This window comes from Ovis aries, chromosome 14 (assembly GCF_016772045.2).
Source record: "Ovis aries strain OAR_USU_Benz2616 breed Rambouillet chromosome 14, ARS-UI_Ramb_v3.0, whole genome shotgun sequence".
In the NCBI taxonomy this organism is placed as follows: Eukaryota; Metazoa; Chordata; class Mammalia; order Artiodactyla; family Bovidae; genus Ovis; species Ovis aries.
The window spans coordinates 31273744-31297759 of NC_056067.1; positions in this window are offsets into that span (position 1 = coordinate 31273744).

A 24016-nucleotide genomic window follows, 5' to 3' on the forward strand; every position below is an offset into this window, starting at 1 on the left:
GCACAAATAAAATTATAGAAGTCTTCAGTTACAATCTGTCTTGAGCTGTATACATTGCTTTGGTATTCAAAATTGTGCATGCTTATGAATCTGGCACAAAGTCATTTTAATCAGGGTATTCTAACTATCTAAATTGTCTTTATCTCATTTATGCCTTTAAATAAAGCTGTAGTTACTACTTGTGTGATTTTTCCAATATTAGAAAGGTTGGTGGGGGGAGAATGATATGGACTCTGGAGAGGCCACCAAAATACAATCTGAGGCAAGTTCTCTATATCTTCCAAGTTTTCATCCTTCTTTCCAATCACCTCAAGTAAATACATTTAGTATGAAAATGAAAGGCTTCAGAATGTAACCAATGAGAGTTTGAGATATTTCCCTGGGGCTAACACCATGTGTCTTGGTAGGCGTGGCATTATGCATGCCAGATGGATGTTTTTATACTTTTTTTAAATCCTATTTTTGTAAAAGTGAAGCTAATTAAATAAAGTGTTTCTACTTTATTTGCAGAAGATATCTACTGCCAGATTTGGTCGCCTGTGTATGGTTGTCTATAATTTCTCAATTAAGAAGGTAATTTATTCATGACACTAATTGACAATGAAGAGATTATTAAAGCTACATAGTGTGTCATTCTTTCCAGTTTCTGTGTTGTTTTACATTGAGTTTGGATCTGTCTTTTCTGAATCTCATAATAATATGGCCATATGTAAATCACCCCATCCCACCTCTCTGATTTTTGAATGAAAACCAGGGATGGATTACTGTAGATCCATAACCATTTCATACTCTTCACAAAAGATTTTCAGAGCTTAATACAAACTATAAGGTGAGGACTAATTTGACAGAGTAGTTTTAGGACATGTTATCAAAAATTAACTTTAATGATAAGTTTGGAGGGTTTTAAACTTAAGCCAGATGAAAGCTGAACTATTACTCATTTATTCTCTTTACTAACTTCTTGTTAGACACTCTGTGACTTGCCCTTTATTTTATGACAAGATATTTGAAAGGTTGATTTGCATGAGTCATAGACATAATTATTAGGCAGTATAAAAAGATAATAGATTTCGGAACTTCTTTTTTATTTTTTAAAGTCTTAAAATACTACCATGAACTCTTGAACTATGGAATCTAAAATAGGGTTTCTTAAGTGTCTGACTTTTTGCATCAACCTAAACTTCAAAAGTGTATAACAATGAAACCCCATATTGACAAATGTAAGTCACTTTTCATAATGTATAGATTATTGTCCTTGTGTATGATGAAGAAACTGAGGAATTCAGGAAGGATTATCACCTAGTGTGGTGCAGAAACAAAAATGTGGTTTTCAGGGAGTAGCCAAATAATGGCATTGCCTTTCTATTTTTTAGGCCAAAAATCTAAGTATGATTCTTCTCTTGTCCTCATACCAACATCTAATCAGTTAGAAACTCTTGTGGATTCATGCTTCAAACCACATAAAAGAGGATATTTCCCCACAACTTTCACAGCTGCATCATCATCTAAGACACCAATGTCTTTTGCCTGGAATATTGAATAATCTAACTGGTTTCCCTGGTTTCACCTTTGCCATTCTACAATATATAATATCTTCCATTCAGTAGATAGATGGGGTGAACCCTTCAATATGAACAATATAATGTCCCTTCATTTCATTTCAGTCGCTCAGTTGTGTCCCACTCTTTGCAACCCCATGAATCGCAGCACGCCAGGCCTCCCTGTCCATCACCAACTCCCAGAGTTCACCCAAACTCATGTCCATCAAGTCGGTGATACCATCCAGCCATCTCATCCTCTGTTGTCCCCTTCTCCTCCTGCCTTCAATCCCTCCCAGCATAAGGGTCTTTTCCCTTACCTGTAGAGAAATCTCCAGTGGGTTCTTATCACACTCAAAACAAACTCTCCTGCTCTTCTTGTCAGCTCTAGCCATACTCATCATATTTGCAATTCTCAAAGTACAAAGCTCATGTCTATACCAGGGCCTTTACACTTGCTATTTCCTGCCTGGAACACTTCCTTGCCAGGTATCTTTGCAAGTTAACCAGTCTTCTTTCAGTCAGATATCCAGTGAAACACTACCTCTCCAAGGAGCTGTCCTTTGGCATCAAACTAAAACAGCCCCCTTAAATTATCTTTATTATCCTGTAGAGATCCTTTACTCACTATTTTCATAGTATTTACCACTCTGTTAAATGTGTTTCTCTGATAGTTGAGCTGGTAAAGAATCTGCCTGCAATGCAGGAGACTCCATTTCGATTCCTGGGTTGGGAAGATCTGCTGGAGAAGGGATAGGCTACCCATTCCAGTACTCTTGGGCTACCCTGGTGACTCAGCTAGTAAAGAACCCACGGGCAATGCAGGAGACCTGGGTTCGATCCCTGGGTTGGGAAGATCCCCTGGAGAATGGAAAGGCTACCCATTCCAGTATTCTGGCCTGGATAATTCTATGGACTGAATAGTGCATGGGGTCACAAAGAGTTGGACATGACTGAGTAACTTTGACTTTAACTTTAGATGTGTTTAGCATTATTCTCCCTCAATATAAGCTCAATAAAGTATCTTTCTCCCTAAGATGCAGAGAAATACCTGTCCATAATGCATGCCAATTTAGTGAATGATTGAACAGTGTAAGTAAATTGATAATTTATATAATTGTATGAAGTAGCAGCATGTTTTATTTCTTTTCAAACCCACCGAAGTCCATATAACTGTGACTTCACTCTACTTGATTACTTTCTTTGGCTTAATAATTGAAGGTTCCTTTGACTCAAAATTTCTAAGTACATTCTCTAACATCTAAAAGTTTTTAAAATAGTCAACCCTTGCCATACTGTGAAGACCATTTTCCAAAGTGAAATGGACTAGCAAGGTCTAGAACACAGCTTTACTTCTCATGGGCTTTCATGGTATGATGGAAGTCTTTCATAAGTAAGACCCACCCAGACAAAAACTTTTAAAGGGAAATACATGAAATGAGAAAAAAAAATCATATTCATTTGTGATGAGTCTCAATTTACAAGGTGTGCTGTTTAAAAGTAGGTACCATATGTCCTTCAGTTACCACAGTGACAAGTTATAATATGAACAAAAAGATCAGATCTGTAATGGGCTCTAAGGATGAACCATCAGTATTACACTTGTCTTCTCATATAAATCATCCTCATCATTGTGATTATCATCATCACCATCACAATCATCATAATCATTACCATCTTCAATATACTCACTAATTACATAGCAAAATAGAGACATTAAGTTTGTTTCTTTAGAGAAGATAAGTCTCATTGATACTTATGTAATCTCATATAGCCTCTAACTAAATTGCCTCCTATAGGTCATCTATAATCTTTTCTTCAGTGCATCCAATGGTCATTTTCTTGGTCCCCACCTTGGAAACTTAGAGAGTTAACCCTACTTCTTATTATAATGATTACTCCTTTTGTCTTTTGACACTGGAGTGACTGAGGCCTCTTTCTCTCAATTCCTTGAAACTTTTTCATGTTTTACCTTTGTTATATTTATATGAGGCTCCATCCAGCTGAGTGAGAATCTGAATTTTTTTTTCAAAGACAGACACATAGATCAATGGAACAAAATAGAAAGCCCAGAGATAAATCCACACACATATGGACACCTTATCTTTGACAAAGGAGGCAAGAATATACAATGGAGTAAAGACAATCTCTTTAACAAGTGGTGCTGGGAAAACTGGTCAACCACTTGTAAAAGAATGAAACTAGATCACTTTCTAACACCGCACACAAAAATAAACTCAAAATGGATTAAAGATCTAAATGTAAGATCAGAAACTATAAAACTCCTAGAGGAGAACATAGGCAAAACACTCTCAGACATAAATCACAGCAGGATCCTCTATGATCCACCTCCCAGAATTCTGGAAATAAAAGCAAAAATAAACAAATGGGATCTAATTAAAATTAAAAGCTTCTGCACAACAAAGGAAAATATAAGCAAGGTGAAAAGACAGCCTTCTGAATGGGAGAAAATAATAGCAAATGAAGCAACTGACAAACAACTCATCTCAAAAATATACAAGCAACTTCTGCAGCTCAATTCCAGAAAAATAAACAACCCAATCAAAAAATGGGCCAAAGAACTAAATAGACATTTCTCCAAAGAAGACATACGGATGGCTAACAAACACATGAAAAGATGCTCAACATCACTCATTATTAGAGAAATGCAAATCAAAACCACAATGAGGTACCACTTCACACCAGTCAGAATGGCTGCAATCCAAAAATCTGCAAGCAATAAATGCTGGAGGGGTGTGGAGAAAAGGGAACCCTCCTACACTGTTGGTGGGAATGCAAACTAGTACAGCCACTATGGAGAACAGTGTGGAGATTCCTTAAAAATTGCAAATAGAACTACCTTATGACCCAGCAATCCCACTTCTGGGCATACACACTGAGGAAACCAGAATTGAAAGAGACACATGTACCCCAATGTTCATCGCAGCACTGTTTATAATAGCCAGGACATGGAAACAACCTAGATGTCCATCAGCAGATGAATGGCTAAGAAAGCTGTGGTACATATACACAATGGAGTATTACTCAGCCGTTAAAAAGAATTCATTTGAATCAGTTCTGATGAGATGGATGAAACTGGAGCCAATTATACAGAGTGAAGTAAGCCAGAAAGAAAAACACCAATACAGTATACTAACACATATATATGGAATTTAGGAAGATGGCAATGACGACCCTGTATGCAAGACAGGAAAAAAGACACAGATGTGTATAATGGACTTTTGGACTCAGAGGGAGAGGGAGAGGGTGGGATGATTTGGGAGAATGGGAATTCTAACATGTATACTATCATGTAAGAATTGAATCGCCAGTCCATGTCTGACGTAGGGTGCAGCATGCTTGGGGCTGGTGCATGGGGATGACCCAGAGAGATGTTGTGGGGAGGGAGGTGGGAGGGGGGGGTCATGTTTGGGAACGCATGTAAGAATTAAAGATTTTTAAATTTAAAAAAAAAAAAAAAAGTAAATCCAGGCTTTGAACTCCATGATGACTGAGTTACCATCCTCTGAGTCTGAATAGTCAATCTATCTTCTCTTCAGAATTTCCCTGTTACTTGTATTGATATCGGTGCTCTGAATAGGATGCCTGTCAGTATGTACAGCCATGAAAGCTTTAAGGCAAGGCCTAAACATTACTATGTAGAAACAAATACAGAGGTTGCATTAGATAGGTAGTTTAATACTCACTGCCCTAATTATGAGTAAGCAAGAGACAAGCAAAAGGAAAGGATCCAAGGAAACAGGTTATAAAAGAAGAAAAATAACTGAGTATCTGCATTGTTCCAAGTGATACTTTGTTTTAATTTTGTTTTCTTATTTCTGTTATAATGCGGGAGATAACTATTGCTATTTTCAGACAAAAATAATGAGCCTTGCTACCTAAAAGCTATATGTTACTAAGAGCATACACAAGATTTCTAAATAATGACTTCAAGGTGAGTAACTGAGTAGATATGTTCCCATGAACATGAAGAAAGTGTCAAGATTTCCCTAAGTATATATGTGTCACACAACCCTTGTTTGTCCCTCCAGATCCACCCTTTACTCTTCTCCAAGGGGCTCAGTTGCCCTGTTTACAGTTATCTGTACTGCTGACAGTGTCTATGGAGAGGGTGGAAGATTACCTTGTTAGTGCTGAGTGGCAGTGAATGTTCTAGAGAACCTAGGCTTCCAGCTTTGCCAGGCTTCAATGAGGCAACGTAACTTTGCTGTTGGGAGTGGTTTCTGAGAATCCATATAGGCAGCAGGGACCTAGTTCCCAACTGGTTTAAGGAGTGTAAACCACTCAGCATGGGGGAATGTCAGAGGAAGCCTAGTAGGGAGTAGGTGTGTGCTTCCCTTAAGCCCAGGTGGAGATTAAAAAAAAGTCTCCCCACATGGCTTTTCCAACACTGCTCTGGTGTGGGGTTTCATTGTCTTGTCTTGTTACAGTCTGGTAAGGGTGGAAAGCCAAGTTCCCCATTGAGAACCTTCAGTGTAGACTAGGGTAGGGAAGAGTTTTTCCTTGGTGTTTGGATGAAGCAGAACATTTATTATGTAAATATTTTCTGTTTTGCTAAACTACCCTTTTCTTGGTCATTTGTCTAGAAGAACAGGCTATTATGGATGGCTTTTTAAAAATATGTGCTCATTGGGATTTCTGGTTTGCTAGCTTCTTTTACTCTATATCTAGGATATATGAGACAACGAAAACTAAGGAAACTCATCACTGTATTGATCCTTCAGTACTCAGATCTGTAGCTAGTGTGTCTTCTTAACATAATTTGGAGGCTCCTTATGCTTATTTTATATAAAATGTCCAGAGTTATTAGATACACTTAGCAAGAAGAAAAGGGAAATATATATCTACTCCATCTTCCTGGAAGCAGAAGTCCCTGCCACATCAATTTAAATGAACTTTTATAAATCTTTCTTCAATTATCTGTGTGAATTAGATAATTGGTTTTGTGCGACCAGATATCTGGTCTGTATGAACCATCTATTTTCTGCTAGAACTCTAACTGATACAACTTATTTATTTGTACTGATATATTTTATCTCCTAAAGAATGTCTGCCTGCAAGAGGCTGCAATGGTGGACAAGCACGGCCGAGAGGAGCTACCCCACGTCCGAGGTCAGGGGCAGAAGCCGGAAGGACCCCATGCCCGAGGGGCAGCAGTCAAGAGGAGCTACCCCAGGTCTGAGGTCAGGGGCAGCGGCTGACAGTGCCAGGCTGTGATGCTGTAGGAACAGCTGAGAGGAGCTATCCCACGTCCGAGGTCAGGGGCGGTGGCCGAGAGTGCCAGGCTCCGACAGCCCAGGAGCAGCCAAGAGGAGCTACCCCCCGCCCAAGGCCAGGGGCAGCGGCCAGGAGGAACTACCCCACTTCCAAGCAGCGGTGGCTGCAGGGGCGCAGGAGGGCCTAGAAAACTACTCCACGTTCAAGGTCAGGAGGGGCAGCAGTGAGGAGATACCCCTTGTCCAAGGTAAGGAGCAGCAGTTGAGCTTTGCTGGAGCAGCCATGAAGAGATAACCCACGTCCAAGGTAAGAGAAACCCAAGTAAGATGGTAGGTGTTGCAAGAGGGCATCAGAGGGCAGACAACTAAAACCATACTCACAGAAAACTAGTCAATCTAATCACACTAGGACCACAGCCTTGTTGGACTCAATGAAATTAAACCATGCCCTGTGGGGCCACCCAAGACGGGTCATGGTGGAGAGGTCTGACATAACGTGGTCCACTGGAGAAGGCAATGGCAAAACACTTCAGTATTCTTGCCTTGAGAACCCCATGAACACTATGAAAAGGCAAAATGATAGAATACTGAAAGAGGAACTCCCCAGGTCAGTAGGTGCCCAATATGCTACTGGAGATCGGGGAGAAATAACTCCAAAAAGAATGAAAGGATGGAGTCAAAGCAAAAACGATACCCAGTTGTGGATGTGACTGGTGATAGAAGCAAGGTCCGAAGCTGTAAAGAGCAATATTTCATAGGAACCTGGAATGTTATGTCCATGAATCAAGGCAAATTGGAAGTGGTCAAACAGGAATGGCAAGAGTGAATGTCGACATTCTAGGAATCAGCAAACTAAAATGGACTGGAATGGGTGAATTTAACTCAGATGATCATTATATCTACTACTGTGGACAGGAATCACTTAGAGAAATGGAGTAGCCATCATGGTCAAAAAAGAGTCCAAAATGCAGTACTTGGATGCAATCTCAAAAATGACAAAATGATCTCTGTTCGTTTCCAAGGCAAAATATTCAATATCACAGTAATCCAAGTCTATGCCCCAACCAGTAACGCAGAAGAAGCTGAAGTCGAACGTTTCTATGAAGACCTCTAAGACCTTTTAGAACTACACCCAAAAAAGATGCCCTTTTCATTATAGGGGTCTGGAATGCAAAAGTAAAAGTCAAGAAACACCTGGAGTAACAGGCAAATTTGGACTTGGAATGCAGAATGAAGCAGGGCAAAGGCTAATAGACTTTTTTTACCAAGAGCACTGGTCATAGCAAACACTCTCTTCCAACAAAACAAGAAAAGAATCTACATATGGACATCACCAGATGGTCAACACTGATATCAGACTGATTATATTCTTTGCAGCCAAAGATGGAGAAGCTCTATACAGTCAACAAAAATAAGACCGGGAGCTGACTGTGGCTCAGATCATGAGCTCTTTATTGCCAAATTCAGACTTAAATTGAAGAAAGCAGGGAAAATTGCTAGAGCATTCAGGTATGACCTAAATCAAATCCCTTATGATTATACAGTGGAAGTGAGAAATAGATTTAAGGGCCTAGATCTGATAGATAGAGTGCCTGATGAACTATGGAATGAGGTTCATGACATTGTACAGGAGACAGGGACCAAGACCTTCCCCATGGAAAAGAAATGCAAAAAAGCAAAATGGCTGTCTGAGGAGGCCTTACAAATAGCTGTGAAAAGAAGAGAAGCAAAAAGCAAAGGAGAAAAGGAAAGATATAAGCATTTGAATGCAGAGTTCCAAAGAATAGCAAGAAGAGATAAGAAAGCCTTCTTCAGCGATCAATGCAAAGAAATAGAGGAAAACAACAGAATGGGAAAGACTAGAGAGCTCTTCAAGAAAAATAGAGATACAAGGGAACATTTTTGCAAAGATGGGCTCAAAAAAGGACAGAAATGGTATGGACCTAACAGAAGCAGAAGATATTAAGAAGAGGTGGTAAGAATACACAGAAGAACTGTACAAAAAGGATCTTCACGACCAAGATAATCACAATGGTATGATCACTCACCTAGAGCCAGACATCCTCGAATGTGAAGTCTAGTGGGCCTTAGAAAGCATCACTAGGAACAAAGCTAGTGGAGGTGATGGAATTCCAGTTGAGCTATTTCAAATCCTGAAAGATGATGCTGTGAAAGTGCTGTACTCAATATGCCAGCAAATTTGGAAAACTCAGTAGTGCCAGAGGACTGGAAAAGGTCAGTTTTCCTTCCAATTCCAAAGAATGCTCAAACCACTGCACAATTGCACTCATCTCACACGCTAGTAAAATACTGCTCAAAATTCTCCAAGCCAGGCTTCAGCAATATGTGAACCATGAACTTCCTGATGTTCAAGCTGGTCTTAGAAAAGGCAGAGGAACCAGAGATCAAATTGCCAACATCCGCTGGATCATGGAAAAAGCAAGAGAGTTCCAGAAAACATCTATTTCTGCTTTCTTGACTATGCCAAAGCCTTTGACTCTGTGGATCACAATACACTGGAAAATTCTGAAAGAGATGGGAATACCAGACCACCTGACCTGGCTCTTGAGAAACCTGTATGCAGGTCAGGAAGCAACAGTTAGAACTGGACATGGAACAACAGACTGGTTCCAAATTGGGAAAGGAGTATGTCAAGGCTGTATATTGTCACCCTCCTTATTTAACATCTATGCAGAGTACATCATGAGCAACGCTGGGCTGGAAGAAGCACAAGCTGGAATCAAGACTGCCAGGAGAAATATCAATAACCTCAGATATGCAGATGACACCACCCTTATGGCAGAAAGTGAAGAGGAATTCAAAAGTCTCTTGATGAAAGTGAAAGAGGAGAGTGAAAAAGTTGACTTAAAGCTCAACATTCTGAAAATGAAGATCATGGCATCTGGTCCCATCACTTCATGGGAAATAGATGGGGAAACCATGGAAACTCTGTCAGATTATATTTTTTGGGGATCCAAAATCACTGCAGATGGTGACTGTAGCCATGAAATTAAAAGATGCCTACTCCTTGGAAGAAAAGTTATGACCAACCTAGATAGCATATTCAAAAGCAGAGACATTGCCACAAAGGTCTGTCTAGTCAAGGCTATGTTTTTTTCCAGTGGTCATGTATGGATGTGAGAGTTGGACATGAAGAGAGATGAGCGCCAAAGAATTGATGCTTTTGAACTGTGGTGTTGGAGAAGACTCTTGAGAGTCCCTTGGACTGCAAGGAGATCCAACCAGTCCATTCTAAAGGAGATCAGTCCTGGGTGTTCTTTGAAAGGAATGATGCTAAAGCTGAAACTCCAGTAGTTTGGCCACCTCAAGTGAAGAGTTGATTCATTGGAAAAGACTTTGATGGTGGGAGGGATTGGGGGCAGGAGGAGAAGGTGACGATAGAGGATGAGATGGCTAGATGGCACCACCAACTCGATGGACTTGAGTTTTGTGAACTCTGGGAGTTGGTGATGGACAGACAGGGAGTCCTTGCATGCTGTGATTCATGGTATCGCAAAGAGTTGGACACTATTGAGCGACTGAACTGACTGAACTGAACTGAAAGAATGACTCTCAGGGGCAAAAAAAAAAGAAGTGTTGGTTATATTCCTATTTTTGATAAATACCTAAGAAATCATTTAAAAGTCACAAAACATTAATAATGTCCCCATAGTTGCTATTTTCCTTGTTTCTGGGCTTTATAGCAATTTACAATAAAAGTTTTAAAAGAGAATAATCGAAATTACCTCTGCTTTAACTGTTTCCAGCTAGGAAGTTTCTAGCCTTAAAAACGATAGACCTCAGAATAGGAGTTGGGAAGAACAAGAGTGCACAGTGGTGTTATGATGACTGGGAGCAAGAGGGATATTGTAATTTAGAATTATTTCCCACTGCAAACAATGATTACCTCAGTGTCACCATTTAAAGAACACTATGACAATTAATTTCTCATTCTAAGAGTTATGTCTTTGAATGTATAAACCTAGTCTCTGTTTTAAATTGCCTAGATTAGTTCCTCACAAAAAGAAGGTGATTGGTAAAAGATATAGGCTGTATTTCCTACATGCCCACAAAATAAATTGCAAAATTGCTTGATGAAAGAATGCGTACATGGTATATTGTTTCCTGAAGGAAACATCTTTAGAGGAAAAAAATAAGTATTTTCTTGCAAAAGACTTAATATAGTCAATTAAATAGATATTATATCGCATCTTTCAAGCATACATCAGTATTGTCCAAGGATAATATAATAGATACAATAGACCGTAAAATCGCACAAGTAGCTGAATTAATGTCATCTTCTGAAAGAGTACACATTGTTTCTCTATCTTTCTATCATATTTTGAGGCTTAATTTTGAGTAGACTCCAGAGAACCTTTTTCTTCCTTGGCCAATGAAAAGCAATCTTATGTATGTTTTTTTTTTTTTTTTTTTTGCATTATAAGATAGAGCCTTCTGAAATCGTGTTTCTGAATTACCAGTTAATAAAGGTCAGTCATCCAGGAATTTGATTGGTTGAATCTGATTTCATTAGGTATGATATGGTAATATAGGAGATGAAGAAAGCCCATCTTATTAAGATCAGCAATTTGAAAGTCAAAAATCATTTTGGAATAATAGCATGCAGAATTCTTCAAGCTATTGAAGTGTAGATAAAATGTTAAAATAAACCATGGTGCTCTAAATGGAGAATTCACCCTATTTAAGAAAGATGAATTTATGCTAATTGTTCATTTGGAGTGGATAAAATTGCCTTCTACTTTAGAAAGCACTGACCTCAACAGGGATTTGTGAACTTGGAAGTAGAAGACAGTGACTCTTATTTTTAAAGAGCAGAAAATAATAAGGAAAATAAATCATTGTTTCAACATGCAAGAATCAAGTGCTACCATAACTATATTCTGATAAATATCAGGAACATATATGAAAGAATTCTAACCAAATACCAGTGGTCACACTCATAAATTGTTTTCACACATCATGTTATGTTAGTTCCAATATGTGAATATTTTAATTGTATATTTTTCACAGAAAACATCAAAAGCATAATCAAATTAAAAGCAGTAGAGCCATGCTGAACTGAATTGAAGAGATCCAATAATACAGGTTACTTGCCAAAAAATGAGATCATGTAGTGTCAGAATTCTAAAGCTGCATTCCCCATTACTTCAAATACATTTCCATTACTAGGTAAGAGTAATGATTCTGTTTCCCCAAATGTTTTGGGGAAAATACATATGTAGATACCTTTTGAAAAAGAAAAAACACGTAACTTTGTTTTTTAGAAAGCCTTCATGAAGGCAAGGTGCTGCCAAACAAGCACACATGTGAAGAAATATGTACAGATATGATCAGCGGGGTCCTTAACATGTTTTAGTGGGTTCCAAACATGGCTGTAGGATGAAGGTATTAAAACATCACTTATGCAAGAAATTGGTAGATTATTTAACCCATTCCTCACAGATTTTACAAGTGATAAAACTGACAGAGTCACAGAAAAGTGTCTGTTTTTGCATTAAAAAAAATCAGTTTTTGTTGTTGCTTTCTTTTCTTTTCACTCCAGGACTTTAAAAAAAAAAAAAAGAAGAAGAAGAAGAAGACTTAAGCTACAACTTATTTCTTGTGAACTTTCACAAGAAGGTGACAATCGAAAATTAAACTTCTTCCCAAACATCAGCAACCTTGTCCTTTCACAGCTCCAAAGGAAGTACACTTAAATTAGAGTCACAGTGCAGAGCCAAAGGGATGGGAGGGATATGTCTCTATATTTCTCATCCCCTCATGTATTTGTGCTGCCCTACTATCAAATTGTAAGCACAGTGAAATGGTAAGAAAGGTATTATACAAGATTAAGTTCTTTAAAAAATTTACTTCAAAATAGAATTTATAATTTTTTCATCATTTTTGGGCAACTAGAAATGTGCCATGTCTCTATATGAATGAAAATGATTTAATTGCTTAATTTTTTCCCTATTGGCATGTATTAAGATAATAATCCCATGGCGAGGGCATGAATGCACATTGTAATAATATTCACCTTAAGTCTCCCAGAGTTATACTATTGCACTGTTGTTGTTGTTGTTGTTTACACTCTAAGTCATTTCCAACTCTTTGCAACCCCGTGGACTGCAGTATACCACGCTTCCCTGTCCTTCACTATCGCCTGGAATTTGCTCAAAATCATGTCCATCAAGTCAGTGATGTCACCCAACCTTCTCATCCTCTGCTGGACTCTTCTCCTTCAGCCCTCAATATTTCCCTGCATCAGAGTCTTTCCCATTGTACTGGCTCTTCACATCAGGTGGCCAAAGTATTGGAGCTTTAGCTTCAGCATCAGTCCCTACAATGAATATTCAGGTTTGAGTTCCTTTAGGATTGACTGGTTAGATCTCCAAGGGACTGTCAAAAGTCTTTTCCAGCAATATAGTTTTAAAGCATCAATTCTTAGGCACTCAAACTTCGTTATGGTCCAACTCTCATATCTATGCATGATTACTGAAAAAATCATAGCTTTGACTAGACAGACCTTTGTTCATAAAATGATGTTTCTCCTTTTCAAAATGCTGTTTAGATTTGTCATAGCTTTCCTCCCAAGGAGCAAGTGACTTTTAATTTCATCACTGCAGTCACCACCCACAGTGATTTTGGAGCTCAAGAAAAGAAAATGTCATCACTTCCACTTTTTCCCCCTCTATTTGCCATGAAGTGATAGGACTAGGTACCATGATCTTTGCTTTTTGAATGCTGAGTTTTGAGCCAGTTTTTTCACTCTCTTCTTTCACTCTCATTAAGAGGCTCTTTATTTAGTTTCTCTTCACTTTCTGCTATTAGCATCTTCCCAGGTGGCCCTAGTGGTAAAGAATCTGCCTGCCGATGTAGGAGATGTAAGAGATGTGGGTTTGACCCCTGGGTTGGGAAGATCCCCTAGAGGAGGTCATGGTAACCCCCTTCAGTATTCTTGCCTAGAGAATCCCATGCACAGAGGAGCCTGGTGGGCTACAGTTCATGGCATCGCAAAAGTCAGACGTGACTGAAGTGACTTAGCACGCATACACTTTCTGCCATTAGTTCAGTATCATCTGCATATCTGAGCTTGTTGATATTCCTCCCAGTAATCTTGATTCTAGCTTGTGGTTCATCCAGCTTGACATTTTGCATAATGTTCTCTGCATGTAATTTAAATAAACAGGGTGACGATATACAGCCTTGTTACACTCCTCTCACAATTTTGAACCAGTCAGTTGTTCCATGTAAAGTTCTAACTGTTGCTTCTTGATCCACATTTAAGTTTTTCAGGAGACAGGTAGGGTAGTCAGGTATTCTCATCTCATTAAGAATTTCCCACAGTTTGTTGTGATCCACACAGTCAAAGGCTTTAGTGTAGTCAATGAAGCACAAGTAGATGTCTTCTGGAATTCCCTTCCTTTCTTTACGATCCAACGGATATTGGCAATTTGATCTCTGGTTCCTCTGCCTTTTCTAAATCAAGTTTGTATATCTGGAAGTTATTAGTTCTCTAACGGCTGAAGCCTGAAGTTTGCAGGATTTTGAGTGTAACCTTACTAGCATGAGAAATGAGTGCAACTCTCTAGTAGTTTGAACATTCTGTGTCACTGCCCTCTCCCCCCCTTTTTTTTTTGCATTGGGGCTGACCTTTTCTAGCCCTCTGGCTACTGCTGAGTTTCCCAAATTTGCTGGCACATTGAGTACAGCACTTTAAGGCTTTGAAATAGCTCAGCTGGAATTCCGTTGCTCCTACTCCTCCAAAAGGAATTCAGCTTTGTCTGGCCATGAAAACATACGTTAATTTTTTCCCCCCATGGAAAGGAAGTAATAAGGGAAGGAAGAGAGAAATGGAATGAAATAGGAGAAGGAAGGGATGAAAGGAGGATGGAAAGAAGGAAGGAAGAAAAAGAAAAAATACCTTAAATACTTACTCACAGATTGTTAAAAATCATGTGTTTTAAAAATTAGAACCACATTACCAGTGGACATTATTAGGTCATATAACTCCCTAGTGTTTCTGGATTCAAATATCAAATAAAACCTTAACAAGTGCACTACATGTTTCATTCCTATACTGTATACATTGTACTCTAATGGTTATGCTAGTGTTAACAGCAAGGTAAAGAAATAGTATTCTATAATCTCCAACTTCACAATTTTTTTTTGGAATTCTCTTTAAGATAAAATAATGATTTGATGTGACTTATAGGGCAATTAGGGTAGAGTGATCACTGTTAAAGTGTAGTCCCTGGGCCACATTAGTGTTCCCTGGGAATTTGCTAGATATGTCATCTTAGGGTTCCACCTTAAACCCTGGACATATGAATGAGAAGCTCCAGGGGTACCACACAGGAATCTGTATTTTAACAAATCTTCAGGTGTTCTGGATGCATGCTGGAACTTGAGAACACTTGTTTACAACCATATAGAACATTCAACGTTTTACAGTTGCTCTCTTGGATAGTTTCTTAAAATACGTGGTGAATATATAATGCAGCAAGCATTTGTGTTTTTCTAAGCACAAAATGGGGAAAGAAAATTAGAGACTGATCACAATGATTTGTTTCCATGCATTGTTATTTTCCTTGAAGTTTCAAAGGAGAAACTCAGATAATTAGAGTAAAAAAGTAGAGGACCAAAATGTTGCTTCATCATATATAATTGTCAACATGACTCCCTACTCCAGAAGGAAAAAGTCAGATAAACTTGTCATACAGGTAGAAATGTATAGTGCGTCTTCACGCTGCAAATTAACTTTTCTGTTTCTATGTCTCCATTTGCTGGCTGAAATCACAAGTCTTTGTGTTTATTAAATGTCACTAATGGTTAAAATACAAATAGTTAAAGAAAAGCCAGAACTTTTACATGCAAGCAGCCATTCATAGTTTGAAAAAATAGGAGATGAATGTGCCCCTTATCTGATAATACTCACACAAAAAAAGTAACTTAATATGGATTAAAGACGTTAAGATAAGACCTGAAACCATAAAAGTACTAGAAGAAAACATAGGAAAAAAGCTCTTTGATGTTGGCTTTGTCAGTGATTTTTTTTTGGATCTAACACCAAAGGCTCAGGAAACAAAGCAAAAATAAACAAGTGGGACTATACCGAAATAAAAAGCTTCTGTATGGCAATGGATACCACCAACAAAATGAAAAAGCAACCTATAATTCAGAGAAAATATTTGCAAAAGATGTTATCTGCTATAGTCTATTTTGTTTCTTTTGCATTTATTTCTGCCCTAATTTTTAAGATTTCTTTCCTTCTACTAACTCTGGGGTTCTCCAACTCTTCCTTTTCTAGTTGCTTTAGTTGCAGAGTTAGCTTATTTATTTGACTTTTTTCTTGTTTCTTGAGGTATGCCTGTATTGCTATGAACTTTCCTCTTAGCACTGCTTTTATAGTGTCCCACAGGTTTTGGGTTGTTGTGTTTTCATTTTCATTAGTTTCTATGCATATTTTGATTTCTTTTTGATTTCTTCTGTGATTTGTTGGTTATTCAGAAGTGTGTTGTTCAACCTCCATATGTTGGAATTTTTAATAGTTTTTTCTCCTGTAATTGAGATCTAATCTTAATGCATTATGGTCAGAAAAGATGCTTGGAATGATTTCGATTTTTTGAATTTATCAAGTTTAGATTTATGGCCCAGGATGTGATCTATCCTGGAGAAGGTTCCATGAGCACTTGAAAAAAGGTGAAATTCATTGTTTTGGGGTGAAATGTCCTATAGATATCAATTAGGTCTAACTGATCTAATGTATCGTTTAAAGTTTGCGTTTCTTTGTTAATTTTCTGTTTAGTTGATCTGTCCATAGGTGTGAGTGGGGTATTAAAGTCTCCCACTATTATTGTGTTATTGTTGATTTCCCCTTTCATACTTGTTAGCATTTGTCTTACATATTGCGGTGCTCCTATATTGGGTGCATATATATTTATAATTGTTATATCTTCTTCTTGGATTGTTCCTTTGATCATTATGTAGTGGCCTTCTTTGTCTCTTTTCACAGCCTTTGTTTTAAAGTCTATTTTATCGGATATGAGTATTGCCACTCCTGCTTTCTTTTGGTCTCTATTTGCATGGTATATTTTTTCCAGCCCTTCACTTTCAGTCTGTATGTGTCCCTTGTTTTGAGGTGGGTCTCTTGTAAGCAGCATATAGAGGGGTCTTGTTTTTGTATCCATTCGGCCAGTCTTTGGGAAAACTGGTCAACCACTTGTAAAAGAACGAAACTAGATCACTTTCTAACACCGTACACAAAAATAAACTCAAAATGGATTAAAGATCTAAATGTAAGATCAGAAACTATAAAACTCCTAGAGGAGAACATAGGCAAAACACTCTCAGACATAAATCACAGCAGGATCCTCTATGATCCACCTCCCAGAATTCTGGAAATAAAAGCAAAAATAAACAAATGGGATCTAATTAAAATTAAAAGCTTCTGCACAACAAAGGAAACTATAAGCAAGGTGAAAAGACAGCCTTCTGAATGGGAGAAAATAATAGCAAATGAAGCAACTGACAAACAACTCATCTCAAAAATATACAAGCAACTCCTGCAGCTCAATTCCAGAAAAATAAACGACCCAATCAAAAAATGGGCCAAAGAACTAAATGGACATTTCTCCAAAGAAGACATATGGATGGCTAACAAACACATGAAAAGATGCTCAACATCACTCATTATTAGAGAAATGCAAATCAAAACCACAATGAGGTACCACTTCACACCAGTCAGAATGGCTGAGATCCAAAAATCTGCAAGCAATAAATGCTGGAGGGGGTGTGGAGAAAAGGGAACCCTCCTACACTGTTGGTGGGAATGCAAACTAATACAGCCACTATGGAGAACAGTGTGGAGATTCCTTAAAAAATTGCAAATAGAACTACCTTATGACCCAGCAATCCCACAGCTGAGCATACACACCGAGGAAACCAGAATTGAAAGAGACACATGTACCCCAATGTTCATCGCAGCACTGTTTATAATAGCCAGGACATGGAAACAACCTAGATGTCCATCAGCAGATGAATGGATAAGAAATCAGTGGTACATATACACAATGGAGTATTACTCAGCCGTTAAAAAGAATTCATTTGAATCAGTTCTGATGAGATGGATGAAACTGGAGCCAATTATACAGAGTGAAGTAAGCCAGAAAGAAAAACACCAATACAGTATACTAACACATATATATGGAATTTAGGAAGATGGCAATGACGACCCTGTATGCAAGACAGGAAAAAAGACACAGATGTGTATAACGGACTTTTGGACTCAGAGGGAGAGGGAGAGGGTGGGATGATTTGGGAGAATGGGAATTCTAACATGTATACTATCATGTAAGAATTGAATCGCCAGTCCATGTCTGACGTAGGGTGCAGCATGCTTGGGGCTGGTGCATGGGGATAACCCAGAGAGATGTTGTGGGGAGGGAGGTGGGAGGGGGGGTCATGTTTGGGAATGCATGTAAGAATTAAAGATTTTAAAATTTTAAAAATAAAAAAATAAAAAAAATAAAATAAAATTCCCCCCCCCAAAAAAAAAGATGTTATCTGATAAGGGGCTTCCCAGGTGGTGCTAGTGGTAAAGAACCTCCCTGCAAATGCAGGAGACATAAGAGACGTGGGTTTGATCTGTGGGGTGGGAAGATTCTCTGGGGAAGGGCATGTAATACTCCAGTATTATTGCCTGGAAAATCCCAAGGACCAAGGAGCCCCGTGGGCTATGGTCCATAGGGTCACAAAGAGTTGGACATAACTGAACTGACTTAGCGCATATGTACACACATCTGTAAGAGTTAATATCCAAACAATATAAAGAACACTTACAACTCAATAACAATGATGACAAAACAAAAAACAAAACTATCTCATTTAAATCTAGGCAAAGGATCTGAACTGACATTTTTCTGAAGAAGATGTACAAATGATCAGCAGGTGTCTAAAAAAATACATCACTGATCATCATGAGAATGCATATCAAAACCAAAATGAGATAACACATCACAGCTGTTAGAAAGGCTATTATCAGGAAAAACAGAAAGAAAAAAATGATGTTTCAGCAAAGATATGGAGAAAAAAGAATGCTTATACACTATTGGTATGAGTGTACATTGGTACAGCCATTATGGACAACAGTAGGGAGATTCCTCAAAAACCTAAAAATAGAACTAACATGATCCACAAATCATTTTCTGGTTATAATCTCAAAGGAAATGAAATCAGCATCTCTAAGAGGCATTTATATTCCCATATTGATTGTAGCATTAGTCACAATAGTTAAGATATAGAAACAGCCTAAGAGTCTACCAAGCAATGAATGGATAAAGAAATTGTGCAGTATTACTCAGCCTTAAAAAAAGAGAGAGATCTTGCCATTTTAGAGAACATGGATGAACCTAGAAGAATTATGCTATGTGAAATAAGTCAGAAACAGAAAGAAAAAAACCTGTATCATCATAATTACACGTGAAATGTAAGAAAGTTGAATACATAGGAGCAGAGTAAAAGGGTAATTACCAGGGAGAAGGAAGTAGGGTAAATAGGAAGCTGTTGGTCAAAGGGAACAAAGTTGCAGTTATGTAGGATGAATACGTCTAGATATCTAATATATAGCATGATATTTATAGTTAGTAGTACTGTATGAATACAGGAAATTTGCTCAGAGAATAGACTTCACGTGCTTTCATTGTGAAAGTCACTCAGTCGTGTCCAACTCTTTGCGACCACGTGGACTGTAGTCCATGAAATTCTCCAGGCCAGAATACTGGAGTGGGTACCCTTTCCCTTCTCCAGGGGATCTTCCCAACCCAGGGGTTGAACCCAGGTCTCCCACATTACAGGCAGATTCTATAGCAGCTGAGCCACAGGGAAGCATCATTTCACTACATTTATGGATATCAAATCAGCATGGTGTATACCTTTGCTAGGTATATTTGAATCATTCCCTTTTAACAGTAATAACTTTTGAGTGAGTAGTACATATGAAGACTGAAAAGTTAACATTAAGAAATAATGTTTCTGAAATTATTACTGTTATTAAAAACCACACTGGTAAATTCGTACATTATCCAAGCATATTCATCAGAAACTGTTCCACAAGTCTAACATTGAAAAGGAGATATTTTCATTTTCATTTGGTTTAATATCTTCTACATTAATTTATTCAAAATTAATGAGTTATTTGGGAAACAAAACACGAAAAGCTAATGCACATTTTCGAGTCTATCAATAATTGCAAGAAAGAAGTGGAAAATTTAATCACATAAGCAACTGTTTTATGTTACTATATTAGCCTGAATTATTATTTTAATTGAAAGTACAATTGGCAATTAGAGAACCATATTTTGTGAACTTGGTGAGTCACATTATTTCTCTGTGCCTTGGCATTCTGTTTAAAACACAAATAAATAAAATTAGACATTTAATGTATATACGTGTTGAACATTTACATTGAGGGGAGCCCTCGATAATTATGATGAATAATTTAGAAGCCACCGTGAGGAAAGAAGAAGGGGACTAGTCCAGGGGAGTCTCTCTCAAACCTTAACTAAGTTCAAAAGTTAACATGAATTTAATGGTTACCACTAGCCATTTTTATTTCCCCTGTCATTTTAATTTCTAAAGTTCTTGATATCATTTTGGTTGTTAGGAATGTTTCTTCCAAATGGTACTATGCAAAGTTGATCATACTTAATACTTGAGAGATTTTGTTCATGACTAGAAAACCAGAATAGGTTGATTTCTATTCGCCAAATTGAAGTAAAATAATAGTGTTCTGGGTTTATGTGCAGACTTATCAATTTGGTTTCCCATAAGAAAGATAGTGGAAATTAGCACAAAAAATATACATTTCCCCTAAGAAAACTACATTTAAAATTTTTCACTATAAATGATGTGTCACAAAGTATCCCTCAGTTCAGTTCAGTTCAGTCACTCAGTCATGTCCGACTCTTCGCGATCCCATGAATCGCAGCACACCAGGCCTCCCTGTCCACCACCATCTCCTGGAGTTCACTCAGACTCACGTCCATCGAGTCCATGATGCTATCCAGCCATCTCATCCTGGGTCTTCCCCTTCTCCTCCTGCCCCCAATCCCTCCCAGCATCAGAGTCTTTTCCAATGAGTCAACTCTTCTCATGAGGTGGCCAAAGTAATGGAGCTTCAGCTTGAAAATAATTTCTTCCAAAGAAATCCCAGATTTGATCTCCTTCAGAATAGACTGGTTGGATACCCTTGCAGTCCAAGGGACTCTCAAGAGTTTTCTCCAACACCACAGTTCAAACACATCAATTCTTCGGCGCTCAGCCTTCTTCACAGTCCAACTCTCACATCCATATATGACCACAGGAAAAACCATAGCCTTGACTAGACGGACCTTAGTCGGCAAAGTAATGTCTCTGCTTTTGAATATGCTATCTAGGTTGGTCATAACTTTCCTGCCAAGGAGTAGGCATCTTTTAATTTCATGGCTGCAGTCACCATCTGCAGTGAGTTTGGAGCCCCCCAAAATAAAGTCTAACACTGTTTCTACTGTTTCCCCATCTATTTCCCATGAAGTGATGGGACCAGATGCCATGATCTTTGTTTTCTGAATGTTGAGCTTTAAGCCAACTTTTTCACTCTCCTCTTCCAATTTCATCAAGAGGATTTTTAGCTCCTCTTCACTTTCTGCCATAAGGGTGGTGTCATCTGCAGATCTGAGGTTATTGATATTTCTCCTGGCAATTTTGATTCCAGCTTGTGCTTCTTCCAGCCCAGCGTATCTCATGATGTACTCTGCATAGAAGTTAAATAAGCAGGGTGATAATATACAGCCTTGATGTACTCCTTTTCCTATTTGGAACCAGTCTGTTGTTCCATGTCCCGTTCTAACTGTTGCTTCCTGACCTGCATACAGATTTCTCAAGAGGCAGGTCAGGTGGTCTGGTATTCCCATCTCTTTCAGAATTTTCCACAGTTTATTGTGATCCACACAGTCAAAGGCTTTGGCATAGTCAATAAAACAGAAATAGATGTTTTTCTGGAACTCTCTTGCTTTTTCCATGATCCAGCAGATTTTGGCAATTTGATCTCCTGTTCCTCTGCCTTTTCTAAAACCAGCTTGAACATCAGGGAGTTTACAGTTCATGTATTGCTGAAGCCTGGCGTGGAGAATTTTGAGCATTACTTTACTAGCATGTGAGATGAGTGCAATTGTGTGGTAGTTTCAGCATTCTTTGGCATTGCCTTTCTTTGGGATTGGAATGAAAACTGACCTTTTCCAGTCCTGTGGCTACTGATGAGTTTTCCAAATTGGCTGGCATATTGAGTGCAGCACTTTCACAGCATCATCTTTCAGGATTTGAAATAGCTCAACTGGAATTCCATCACCTCCACTAGCTTTGTTCATAGTGATGCTTTCTAAGGCCCACTTGACTTCAGATTCCAGGATGTCTGGCTCTAGATTAGTGATCACATTATCATGATTATCTGGGTCGTGAAGATCTTTTTTGTACAGTTCTTCCGTGTATTCTTGCCACCTCTTCTTAATATCTTCTGCTTCTGTTAGGTCCATACCATTTCTGTCCTTTATCGAGCCCATCTTTGCATGAAATGTTCCCTTGGTATCTCTAATTTTCTTGAAGAGATCTCTAGTCTTTCCCATTCTGTTCTTTTTCCTCTATTTCTTTGCATTGATCGCTGAAGAAGGCTTTCTTATCTCTTCTTGCTATTGTTTGGAACTCTGCATTCAAATGCTTACATCTTTCCTTTTCTCCTTGGCTTTTTGCTTCTCTTCTTTTCACAGCTATTTGTAAGGCCTCCCCAGACAGCCATTTTGCTTTTTTGCATTCCTTTTCCATGGGGATGGTCTTGGTCCCTGTCTCCTGTACAATGTCACGAACCTCATACCATAGTTCATCAGGCACTCTATCTATCAGATCTAGACCCTCAAATCTATTTCTCACTTTCACTGTATAATCATTAGGGATTTGATTTAGGTCATACCTGAATGCTCTAGCGATTTTCCCTACTTTCTTCAATTTAAGTCTGAATTTGGCAATAAGGAGTTCATGATCTGAGCCACAGTCAGCTCCTGGTCTTTTTTTTGTTGACTGTATAGAGCTTCTCCATCTTTGGCTGCAAAGAATAGAATAAATCTGATTTCAGTGTTGACCATCTAGTGATGTCCATGTGTAGAGTCTTCTCTTGTGTTGTTGGAAGACAGTGTTTGTTATGACCAGTGCATTTTCTTGGCAAAACTCTATTAGTCTTTGCCTTGCTTCATTCCATATTCCAAGGCCAAATTTGCCTGTTACTCCAGGTGTTTCTTAACTTCCTACTTTTGCATTCCAGTCCTCTATAATGAAAAGGACATCTCTTTTGGGTGTTAGTTCTAAAAGATCTTGTAGGTCTTCATAGAACCATTCAACTTCAGATTCTTCAGTGTTACTGGTTACAAATTATCCCTACTAAGACGTTTTTAAAGATGAAGCATAGCATCAAAATATACAAAAGAATTTTATGGTGAACACACAATTATCAGCTAGATTCCACAATTATCATTTTATGATATTTCTACTAACACTATTAATATTTCTATCCATTTATAGACTGCTTCATTTATCCACTAAATAAATGCAATTTTGTGTAAATTTTACACTAGTACACACAAATAATTCAGCATTCATATTATTGACTAGTGTGTGGTATTTATTTACAGTACTTTTTTCCTTTCTAGGCAGTTCACAGAACTGAAAAGTTAAATCCTCCAAACAGCCAGCATTCTGATTTTTTTCAGCATAGATTTGTTTCTCCTCACCTTAGAATCTCATATAAATAGAATCATATCTCATATACTCTATATAAGTCTGCTGTCAGCCAGCATTAACATTTTGAAATTTATCCATGTCATTACATATATTAGTAAAGTTTTCCCTTTGATCAATGACAGTATGTATCAATATATTTTGTAAAAAAAAAAAAATTGATTCTTTATTGGTGAATACTTAGGTAGTATTTCATTTGGATCTAATATGAATAAGGTTGTTGCAAACATTTTTGCATAGTCCTTTTTGTAAATAGTACTTTTATTTCTCTTAGGTGAATACCTAATTGCCTTTACATAATGAGGTGTATAATTAATGCTGATAAAAAATTGCCAGACAATCTTCAAAAGTGGCTGCATCACTGTACATTTCCATCAAAAATGTATGAGAAAAACCACATTTCTGTCAACTTTTAGTAGT